The sequence below is a fragment of the Equus przewalskii genome, chromosome 10, assembly GCF_037783145.1.
Source record: "Equus przewalskii isolate Varuska chromosome 10, EquPr2, whole genome shotgun sequence".
NCBI lineage: Eukaryota > Metazoa > Chordata > Mammalia > Perissodactyla > Equidae > Equus > Equus przewalskii.
Genome location: NC_091840.1, coordinates 3,500,162 through 3,512,300, shown reverse-complemented (window position 1 = coordinate 3,512,300; position 12,139 = coordinate 3,500,162). Strand labels below are relative to the sequence as shown.

At 54.2% G+C, this 12,139-nt stretch overlaps 1 protein-coding gene across 17 annotated transcripts in view; it reads right to left on the bottom strand.

The window, feature by feature from the left end:
• The window catches only part of RBFOX3 (RNA binding fox-1 homolog 3), a 510,574-nt gene that overhangs the window by 188,049 nt on the left and 310,386 nt on the right, over nt 1-12,139 (bottom strand). For all 17 annotated transcript variants that reach the window (XM_070559786.1, XM_070559784.1, XM_070559781.1 and 14 more), the window contains one exon: nt 6,944-7,051. The gene's annotated coding sequence lies outside the window, so the exon portion shown is untranslated. The remainder of the gene's footprint in view (nt 1-6,943; nt 7,052-12,139) is intronic.

Here is a 12,139-nt window from a genome sequence, read left to right as displayed (position 1 = left end):
TGAAATCTTGTGGGCCACCAGATCAGCCCTTTCGAGTCCTGCCCATGGGCCCCAGCAAGTGGGTTCTGGCTAGAAGACACTTCCTTCCGGGGGGAGCCTGGCAGAGCCCCCGAGGGAGTGCTCTGGTCCCGGCCCACCTCATCTAGTTCCCATTATGTCAACACAGGACGCAGGAACATGGTCTAGCCTTTCAATCTTTCTAGCCCTCTGCTTCTTCCAGTTGTCTCTCTGAGCCGTATCTGGACTTGGAGCCCGTCTGGGTGAGTGGTTCAGGGCAGACAAAGTCTCCCAGGGTGGCCTGGGCCCATAAACCTCCTCCAAAGTCAGGAGGAATATTGCCTCCGTTGGGCACCTTCATTTTCAGGACCGAGAGCCCCAAAAATGCACCCCAGCCAGCGTGATGCAAAGTCTCCCCAACAAGGCTTCCGCCCCACTGCCTAAGGCCTGCCTCCTGCAGACCCATCTCACGGGAGTGTGTGTGCCTGTCTTCACGTGTGAGAGCGGAGGGGAGAGAAGAGCCTCGCCAGAAAGTGAGTTTGCAAATCAGTTCCATCTCCATCACACCAAGACAGGTGACTAGAAAAGCACGTCGCACAGAGCAGCATTGCTCACAACAGCCAGAGGTGGGAGCAACCCGAGGGTCCCTCCACGGATGGTGGATAAACGCATTGCGGTCCAACCACACGGAAATCTTATCTCCCCTTAAAAAGGAGAGAAATCCGACACCTGCTGCAACGTGGATGACCCTTGAGGACTTCACGGTAAGTGAAAGAGGCTGTCACGAAAGGACAAATGCTCGATGATTCCACTTAAATGAGGTCCCTAGAGTGGTGAAATTCATAGAGACAGACAGGAGGAGGGTGGGCACCAGGGGCTGGGGAGTCAGTGTGGAATGGGGACTGTGTAATGGGGACAGAGTTTCAGTTTTGCAAGATGGAAGAGTTCTGGAGCCGGACGGTGGCGATGGCTACACAGCAAAGTGAATGTATTTAATGCCACTGGACTGTTCATGTAAATTTGGTGAAAATGGTAAATTTTGTTCCGTGTATTCTACCACAATTAAAAATAAACTTTAAAAAGATTCACACACCCACTGAGCTCTCCCTGTGCACCAGGCACCGTCCTGCTTCCTTCACATAAAAGAAGTATCTCTTCTATCCTGTCAACAGCCCCTCAAGACACTATTATCCCATTTTACAGATAAGACACTGAGGTCTGGAGGTTAAGTAAATTGCCTAAGGTCACTTACTAGTAGGGGACAGAGCCGGGGATCAAACTAGGTGTTCCTGGCGCCCGGCATGCACCCCATAAACAGGAGCTGAATGAGTGAATGATGTCAGATCCTACACTATTCACTGTTGAACTTGCTCTGGTTTCTCCAGTTTTGTTTTCAGGGGAGAGTGAGGAAGAGGCTGGTGGTAGTTGGGGAAACTTCTTAAAAAAAGCAACTCCAAATATTAATCAAATATGTACCCGAGTGAGGGGTTTTGCTTTGGGGTGATGAAACGTCTTGGAACTAGATAGTGGTGACGTTTGCACAACACTGTGAATGCGCTAAATGCCACGGAATTGTCACTTTCAAATGGTCAATTTGCATTATGCAAATTTCAACTCAATAAATTATTACATATAATGTCATATATATTATATATATACACATATTATATCCTGGAACTGAATACAAATATACCAGAAATGTGTTTACTGATGCAGTACTCAGTGTAGGGCTGTATAAACACACACATTCCACCTGTGGCCCCATTTTCCTGGGGTCAGGCCTGTGCCCTCCTCTGGGGGGTCTGGAGGAAGCAGTGGGCCTGGGGGCCTGCAGCTGGACTCATCAGGGCAAAGGTGCTTGTCAGGGTGCTTCTGACGCCGCTCCGTGGAGGGGGACCCCACATGCGCCCCCGTGTCAAGCCTGTGGACACTGACCTGCAGGCTGGGAATTCGGGTCTTCAGACCTGGTTTTATTAAAGCCTCCTCAGCATTTTCTCTTTGGAGATCTGTCTGTCTCATTAAATAATAAGCCACATGGGCTGGGAGCACTGACCCGCCTCACCTCAGCAACGTCTATTTCCCTTCATCTTTTAGAGAGAAATAATAATTTATTCTCCAGTAGCAGTCGCTGGGAGCAGACCACCTGACAGATAGATGTGATTAAAAATGAATTAAATTAACATCACCTTTCAGCAGACAATAGGGAAAAGCTTCCAAATACTGTGGACATATGCATGTGTGCTCGTGTGTGTACATGTATGTATATGCACCCCTGTGTATTGTCCATGTGTATGTGCATGCATGCACAGGTTCATGTGTGCATACATGTGTATGTGAGCATGTATGTGTGTGCATATTATGTGTGTGCACGTGCCGGTGTGTGCACATGCCCACAGGCACATTCTGTTGACCTGGGAAAGACCTCCAGGAAGGAAGGGATGGGGACGGGAAGCCAGGCGCTCCACCCTCTATGCAGTTGGGTGTGAATCGGGCTCTTAAACATTGTAGCGTGTTGAACGCCCTGGAGGGGCCCGTTTCTCAAAGAAGCTCTTCGGAGGGTATATTTGCAGACTCCTTTATAATGTGAATAATCATCCCCTGATCCCTGTTTGGGAAACTAATCTTCTGGTTTCTCAAAGTGTGGCACAGAGTTTGGGAAACAGGGTCAGTGGCCCATGCCCGTTTCAGTACTTGGAGACATACCTGAGGGGATTGGTTAAGTCAATTATGGTCCTTCTACGCAACGACGTAATATTCAATCATTAAAAACGAGGTGACTATCAGTCTAGAAATAGGTTCCCGAAAATACTGTGAAGCAGCAAGAACAACAACAAAAAAATCCCAAGTTACAAAACAATACATATAGCGTGATCCCACTTTAGCAAAACGTTTCGTGTCTCAGGTGTAGAAACTGTGGAAGATGACAAAGCGCCAAGGTGTCAACCAGTGTCGACCGTGGTCGTTTCTGATGGTGGATGGCGAGTGTGCTTTCTTCCTTCATTCCCCTTGTTTGTGTTTTCCACAGTGAACATCTGTTGCTTATGTAACAATGAAAAGGTACAAGAGTTCATTTTAACTTACAAAGAACAAAATGGACCGCCCTGAAGGTTTTGAGCCCTCCTAGCAGGGGGAGGAGGATGAAAGGGTTACCGAGGAGAAGATGAGGAAGACAGACCCAAGGCCACCATCCTCGGCCCCAGCTCTGTGGTTCTCCAGAGGTGCTGGTGGCTCTCGGGCTGCAGCAGCGAAGTCACCCTGACGTCTGGGGGCTCACACCCTCACATCTGTGGGAGAACCAAATTCCTCACCTCTTTCGTTTGGCTCCTGCCTCACACTATTCCTCTCGACATACTCATTTCCTGGACACTGAAGGAGCCCGCCGGGCTGATGCAGCAGGGCTGGGCGGGGGTCCGAGGCCAGCCAGGGCAGGAGGTAGAGCACTGGCTGTTTTTAATCAATCATCAACCCCTGCCAGATGGCGGCCCCAGGTGGCTCTGTTCTGGAAGTCAAGGCAGACAAGGCACTCGGCCTCTGCTCTTGCCCACACGTATTCAGGAGCACACCTGCCCCGGTGAGGTCATTCACACCTCCACCCATCCGGCCCCAATAGGTAGACCAAATGGACAGGAATGCTGGTCATGGAAAGAACCACCTTTGCTCCGGCAGTAACTGAAACTATGACGCCATCCGTCAAAGGTCCTGAGCGGGACTCAGGAGAGCTGCCCTGTCTCTTGGCTGTGGGTCTTGCTGCAGGTCACAGGCCTTTCATAGCCCGGTCTCCTTCTTGGTCAAAAAAGGATGGAGTCAGACACGATGATCCCCGGGTTCCTCCCAGCTCGGACATTCTAGGACATTCTATGGGTGCAACATGGTGCGACATAGTGTGACCTTCTGCTTTGACAGCAACTGGACCACAACAGCACCCTCCCCCTGCTGCTCTTACATTTCAGGATTAGGAGGGGATTTTGGAGACAGGAAATCCTCACCAGCTTGGACCCCTCCCACCGCCGAATGCCACAGCTCGACTCCATGAAAGGCGTCTACTGTGGACTCCAAACCAAGGACACGGGCAGAGTCCAATGACAATGCCCTCATTCAGCTCCTGGGCCCTGAGGCTCCCACTGAGGAGGCCCCACTCTCTATCCCACACAAGCCCCCACCCGGGGAGGCCAGTCTGGGGCCGACGCTCCCCCAGCCAGACACGTCGCTCCTCCCAGGCAAGTCATGGACAGTCCACTCCCACGTGGCATACTCTGAGCAACGGGTCAGAAGGCCCAGAAGGTGTGAGTTCAGTCCCAGCCCCTCACACACTCGTCTCTGGGGTTTGCAGTTGCCATGGAGGTGATGGTTCCACGTTGGGTGCAGGGGACGTGACGCCCCGCAGAGTCACAGGCTCTCTCAGCAGGAGGTTCTGGACCTGCCTTTCGGGAGAGGTGAAGTGCCCCTCAACCAGGCTCCTTCTCGCCCTCTGAAGAGCCACACGAGGGTAGCCAGTGGGCGGCCACTGATGCCCTTTGTAGGGCGTGGTGGATCCCAGGGCCCAGGAACCACGCAAGAAGGCCTGGCCGAGCCCTGTTGTGACATCTATCACTGGCGTGAAGGGACAGTGGGTGACGGTTTGCTCCTGTCTGTCACTCATTTTTTTCTTTTCCACCCACCCCCAAAATAGCGACAGATAAGAAACTGTAAAAATGTCCACAAAACGACCAGAAAAGCCAGAGAATTGCAGAGCTGACATGACAGGGCTCGCTCTAGGTTACAGAAAGACGTGCTTTCCTGGGACCCCCACCTCCGAAGGGAAGGCAGAGGTCCGCCCCCTGTCTGCCCGCTCTGGACAGAATGCAACCTGAGCGGGCGTGGTGGCTGCACTGCCAGCATGCCCCCGACCGGGGTAGAGCAGAGGGAGGAAGCGCTCGGAAAGCCCACCCGGCCAGCTCTGTCCCCCTCTTCCCAGCCTGTCATCCTCCCAGTCAGCCCCCGTGGGCCGTGGAGGCAACTCCCAGCTACACAAACTCCTGGAAGGGCAGGCGGCCTCCGCTGGGCCAGTTTTCAGACCTAATTCCGCTGAGTGAAACTTAAAAAGGCCCTTCCACTGGCTCAGCCTGAATTCCCTCTGTGCCCTAGGCAAGCAGCCACCTTCCAAGGAGGACAGAGCCACCGGCCAGCAGTGAGCCCCGCTGACCACCGGGCGGCCTGCTGTGGACTCCAGCATCTGGCCACACAGCAGCGGGGTTGGCCGCCTGATAGAGCACAGGGAGGGGTCTCGTTGCACAGAAGCAGCAACACCCTCGGTCTGGCTTCATTTCCAACAGGTGAAACCCAGAAGGAATCGAACTCACAGGGCCTGAAGCTCTGCAGAGAACTTTTTGACGCTGGGCCTGCAGGCAGCAGGCTGCTGTGGCCACACACCCAGTGTGAGCCCCAACTCTGCCACTGGGGAGCTCCCTGCCCCCCACTCCCCACTCGAAGGACAGAGTCTAGGATTTCCCCACACAGCACCATGGGAGGATAAACAAGACAGCCCAAAGGCACTCTGCAGCCTTTGTTGATAACCCACCAGGCCGGGGCGGATCGCCCGTCTGTGCAGAACGCAGCTGACATTCTTGAAATTCCGCTGTGAGCAGACCCTGGGCACGCCTGTCCTGGGAGAGCCTCCCCGTCTCCTCCCACTCTGTTCCCTGGGCATCCACTCTCTTCACACAGCTGTTTCTAACTCGGGCTGAACTATGCTCGTCGCAGAGCCCAAGAGATGGGGGAAGGGTGGGGGGCTCTTACTCAATGACACCCGCCCCACCCTAGGGCCACTATCCCCATTCTCTTCCACTCTGACAAGTAGGCACAGAAGGTCAGGGGCAAAACTGATGGAGAAAAGGTGCAGGTGGGAGGGGAGGCAGGAAAGCCAAGGATGCTCCCGGCTCCCTCTGTTGCCCAGATGCACGAAGCCCGCACCTGAGCCCCCTCCCCTGCCCAGCCTGGACGGCAGCCTCTCCCTCCAGCTCCCCCTCCATCCCAGCTCTGTGGAAACCTGGGAGCTTCTCCACCCTGGTCCTCTAGACCTGCCAGCCAGGCACTGGACCTCTGGGCGGAGGAGAATCTGGGGTGGAGGGAACTCTTGCCCCGTCTGGAAGCGATCAGCCACCACTCTTAGAGAGTCTGGGAGAGTTTGGCCCCAGGCTCTGGAGGGAGTTTTCTCTCATATTTATTAACCCACTTTCCCTCTTGGCATTCAGAGCAATGAGGAAACCTCAGCCAAGGTTATTAATAGGCCGAGGCCATCCCCGGGGAGGAGAATGAGCTCATACCTACAGCACAGGTGCCAAGCATAATCAGGATTTCAGAGCTGCCTAAATATAGGCTGTGGCCACATCAGGGAGCTGAGCATGGTCTGTCCCAGTGCCACCCAACCCCATTCCTTGGGCCCAGCTTTCTGTCACCCATACCAGAGCCGGGCCCTGCTGGGAAAGGACCTGGCTGTCACTGGGTAGTGCTTCCACCCTAGGTCAGACCTGGTGGGAGACGCCGAGGAAATGGGGGAGGGATTCGCAAAATGACATGCAGTATAAATGACTCCTGTAAACAGAGAGTTTAATGAAAAGGCAGTGAGGGAATTTATGGGCAACCCAAGGATAATTAAAATTATTTATCTACTTACCTCCCTTGCTGCCCGATCAGTCTATTAATTATCTATTATACACCCGCTGATTTGCATTTTAGTGAAAGGACTGGGTAAGGGCAGGTGAGAAACACAGAGGGGTCTGGGAGGCGGGGGGCGGGGGGAAGCAGGTGTGTACCCTCCTCTACAGACCGCAGCTCCCTCCCTGACACCCTCCAGGCCACATTGCCCCCCAAGACTGTGGGCCGCCTCCAGGCCCCTGGCCTGAGAATCCCCAGATCTGAGAACCAGCGTGGGGTGGAGCAGAAAGTGCGGCGCGAAGCGGGGACGCACCTGTGCGCAGACAGGCAGCTCCTGGGGCAGGATCCCAGCCGAAGGGGCCTGCAGACCAGCTCCAGGGAAATGCTGGCAGACTCTTCCTCCAGTGGTTCTGACTTAACGCTGCGTGAAAAAAGCACAAGAGAACAAAACCATTTTCAATCTCTGAATATCTGGCGTGCATCAGACGCACGCTCTCCTGTGCTCTTGATTAAAAATATCACAGGACAGAGTGTCATGGGAACAGCATCCTTTGAGCGCGGCAACGAGAAAACATTAGGCTGGGAGAAGTTACAACAAGGCCGCCCTGCTGACGCCTCATGGTGACAGTGTCGCTCCCAGCCCTGCCGCTTCCCTCCAGCAAGACTCACAGCATCAGAACGGAGGCTGGGACCCGAGGGAAGGGTGCCCATAGGCCATGGGGTCCGACTGGAAAGGACTAGACCTATGGTGGGGCCGCCCGTGTCACCTGTTCCCAACACAGGCCCCAGCTCTCCTCTCAAGTCGACAGAGCCTCGCTGGGGATAAGCCATCAGCATCCCCCTTACCAGGCCGGGTTCCCTAGCACTGAGCTAGATTCCAGGGGTGTGGGGCTGACCAGGACCCGCGGCAGGCGCAGACCGTGCCATTCATCCAGACATTGAAACTCGCTCATCACACTGTCGGGCTTGCCCCAGCCAGCCGCAGGAGCCGGTTCTTTAAAACAAATCTCTTTTCTTTTCTTTCCCTTTTATTTATCTTTTTATTTTTTTATTGAGGTAACACAGGTTTATAACATTATATAAATTTCAGGTGTACATCATTGTATTTCGAATTCTGTGTAGATTACATCATGTTCACCACCCAAAGATGAGTTACCATCCGTCACCGTACGCGTGTGCCCTGCCAGCCCTTTCTTTTCTTTATCATTTATCTATCATCTGTCTATCTATCTATCTGTCTGTCTATCTGTCTATCTGTCTGTCTAGCTATAACCTATTGGTTCTGTTTCCCTGGAGAACCCTGACTGATTCAAGGCCTCTGGGGTTTCTCCTTGCACTCCTAGAGACTGACCCTGTCCATTAGCAGAACCAGAAATGCCACAGTCCCCCACCTGCAGGCGCTGCCCAGCACACAGCACCCGTCCCGGGGAGGAGCTGTGCCCTGCAGTGGCATCGAAGCGGGAGAGGGAAGGAGGCAGCGAGGCCAGGTCTGCTTGTGAACGGGGGATGCACGGTAAGGAACCCAGGAACGCACCGGCCCTCTGAGTCTCTGTGAAGTGACGGCCCAGCCCCAGCCCCAGCTTCCCCTCGGGCCTCAAAACGCTTCCCGCTGTCAGAGCCACGCTCCCTGGCATTTGCTGGACAGTTGCCTCCCCTCCCCTTCTCTGTGCGCCTGCCCAGCGGCCCTCTCCTCCGCCGTCCTGACCGTGGCTTCTCAGCTCTGATGATGTATCAATAACTGCAGAGCCAAATGCCACAGTTAGCAGCGCCACTGTACTGTAACTAATCGTTCTCAGAATCGATTCGCAGGGTGGCGTGTGTGCAGGCAGGTGGGGCCGCGTCCCCGAAGCTGCTACAGCCCCCCAGGAATTAGGCACACCAGGAGGAGTCCCAAGAGACAACGAAGAAGAGTGGGAAAGAAATGCCGGGGGCAGACAGGAAAAGAGCAGATTTTTAAAAAGGGTAATTTTAGAATCCCAATGAAACAGAATAATCAAGATCAAGCCGCACTCAGAGTCGGGGCAAAGACACAAAGGGATGACGGCCCAGGACTTCTGATGGGGGTGGGGTGTGGAGGGCAGGAGGGGGATCACCAAACGCTCCTCAAGGGCAGGGGCAGACAGCGGGCTGACTCTCAGGTGACAGGACCCTTCCTGGGTTGGGGACCCGGCTCCCTATCCCACATGGCACACAGGGCTCAGGCCAGGGAACCCTCGGCTCCTCCGAACACATGAAGACCTCAGGGGTCTCTGGGCCTCGTGAACTTAAGATTGTACTGGTTTAATAAACCACGTGGCTGCCGCTGCTGGGTCTTCCTTGGGCCCTGAGCATTCTCGAGGATGGGTGCGTGCGCTCTGTTGCTGCTCCTGCCTCCCAGCGAGGGGAGAGCCCACAGGAGGGAAGGACAGGGAGCTTAGGATAATAAAGATTCTTGGGACCTTCTTCCTTGCTGTCACTCGTTAACCCTTACAGTGATCCTAGAGGGAAACTGAGGCACAGAGCCCTTGGGAGCACAAACCGCACATTGGCACATCTGAGCCCAGGGAATCTGGCTCCAGAGCTGGGCTTGTGATGACCACACTGTCCTTGCTCTTGGACGGTCGACCACTGGGTGACTCGGTCTCCCCATCTGCACTGGGAACTCCTCAATAGCCGCCCCCTTTTGCATGGCCCTGGGAAACCTTCAGCTGCCCCGCTGGGGCAGGATCATGGAAAGGGGCGGGTCAGGCAGGGCCAGGGGAGGCTGGGCCCCACCCCAGAGGCTAGTTTAGCAAAGTGCCAAAGAGGGGACAGGGGCCCCTGTGCTCTCCCCCAGCACAAGTCCCAGGACAGCGCCAGAGTAAGCCCAGCGCCTGGCTTCCATGCATCCCTCATTCGCCCATTCATTTAGCCATCGCATCCTACTTACCTCCCCTCCCCCCAGCCTCTAGCAGACCCCCAGGCCTGGCCATCTGCGGGTGGGAGGGGCAGAGAGCCCTTGCCTGTACGTAAGGGGGCCTGACAATGCAAATGGAAAGGTCCAGTGACACTCTCAGGGCAGAGTGGGCGGTCTGCTGTCTGCACCACTTGCCCAGAGCCTTTGTTTCCCGCAGGAAATCTCTGGGGGCCCCTGTGGCTGCAGCATCTCCCCCAGGGAAGGGGGTGCTGGAGCCTGGGTCTTGACCCCGCTAGATGCTCCTAGACCAGGGGACTCCCCTGACCATTCTCCCTTCAGGAGCTACCCTGTGGCCAAATGCAAATACTTCCAGTCTCTGAAGGGAAGCAGCTGTTTATCTGCACTTGCATTTCCAGTTGCTCACCCGAACTGCCGCAAGGATCTGCGGTCCTGCCAGGCCACACCTGGGAGCTCTGCAGCCAGACAGTCTTAGGGGGCTGTGAGGGGTCACACCCCAGACTCAGCTGCTCAGCATTTCAGCCACGAGATCACGAGTCACACTACTCATAAAGTGGGGTACAGGCAATGGAGGTCTAACATGAAAGCCCAAATGTTGGTCAATGTTTTTCTTTCTTTCTTTCTTTCTTTTTTTTTTACAAGTAGAAAGGTTTCAGGTTTTGCCCTAAATATTTCCAAGGGACAGACTGCTTTCCTGAATGTGAGAGTAGATGGTGGATTAACCAACAGTTCCCCAGGAGTCTGCAGAACCCCAAACCTGCCGATTAACAGAAGAAAGATTACAGGAACCGGGGGCATTCAAACTAAAGCCAGCTGCCATCTGACAGCTTCGTGTAGACAAAGGTGGACAAGATTGGCAATCTCAGGGTGAGTGAGGATGGTGGGAGCACAGACAAGTCCAGACACTTTGGACAGCCATAGGCAGGATCTGGAACGTTCTGAGATCCAGCCACCTGCAGCCGGTACACATCTCTAGTGCACAAGGAGACAGGCATGAAGACCCACACTGCGGCATTCTCTGCAGTAGCAACAACTGAATGTTCATTAAGGAAAAGAGCAGATAAAGACAAGATGGTGGGTTCCTAAGATTTCTACGCAGCAGATAAAAGGGATGGATAGAAGCACGCACGTCCGCACAGAGGACTTGCGAAAACACGATGCTGAGGGAACAAAGCAACTTGCAGAAAAACGTCCTGTAGGTACATTTTAAACAGACATAAAACAGTGATCTATTTATTGTTTATGGCTACATGTACGCAAGTGTGGTTTCAAGGGATGAAAATCATGGCCATCAAACCGATGCTGAGAGCTGCCCCTGGTTGTGTGCATGTCCCGGGGGCTGAGGCTGAGGGGCTCAGAGGGGACTTGGCCTCTGTCTGCAACGCTCCATTGCTCTTTTTAAAAGATAATGCAATAGAACTAAATGTTAGCCGTTGTTAATTGGAGGTGGAAGAACATAGATATTTATTATATTTTGCCTTAATTATCAAAATTACCACCAAATATCTTGATACTTGCACAGATTGTAAGTCCCTTGAAGAGCCAGAGACCCCGATGACACCCCTGTGGCTACACAGCTGGTAGTGTAGTGTTTTACACGCTCAGTGAGTCCATAGAATCTTGTTGGTCAGTGGCCTGGATGGCTGAAAAGATGAGTGACACATGCAGCCGTGTGACTCTGAAAGGACCCAGACCTTCCCTCCCCACTCTCCCTCCATTTAAAGACAGTAAACTGGTCCAGAATTGTTTCTTCAACTGCCCGCTGAGGTTTTCTTTAGAAACAACCAGCCGGAGCAGACGGGAAGCAGAAGCTATTGCCCTCCAAATGAGGCCCCGGGCCTGGGGATGGACTCATGTCCTCAACCGTTCTAGACTCTAGACCATCAATGTTTCCAGTAACTCAGGGGCTCTCCCGTTCCTCTCCCTGAGAAACGCCAGTACGAGGCACAGCACCCTGGGGACCCAGGCAACGGCCCTCTGAGCGAAGGTTCCCTGCAGAGAAGGACGCCAGGAAGCTCTGGACACTGACACGGCTTCTCCCTCTCCTGGCAAGCAAACATCTTCAAGCAGACGAAGCATCGAGTGTAGGAGTGAATGTGTAAACAGCCCACCTCCCCATGCCCCCGGAGAGAGGACCCACCGGGGTGGGGAGAGGATCGAGCTCCCAGAGGGCTCTGCAGGGCCCATCACTCTGTCACAGAGGCTGACTCTTATGTCCTTTCCGGCAGGTCCGTGAGTGTGCTGGAGACAGGGTGCTCTGCGGCCAGAAATTTGTTCAAGACCATTTTCCCTGAGAGCTGCCGTCTGCTGTCTACTGGACTGCACTTTCACACTTCCCCGGGGCCTCCGTGGCTGGTACACCTTCTTGAGTGTGCCACAGCTGGGCAGAGTGTGCCACAGCTCGAGTGTGCCGCGGCCAGGCAGATGCGCGCCAGACTCTGGCTCTGATCTCACACAGTCACACTTGCAGTGTTACAAACTAATAAAAGCCGCATGATCAAATTCCAGGTCATTACTCAAGGAAAGGGACCCCTCTGTGGTTGACAGCGACAGTTTCAAACCAATTAAAAGAAGCCTGGCGTTTCTGCGGGCTGCTGCCGGGCCCGCCACCCTGGA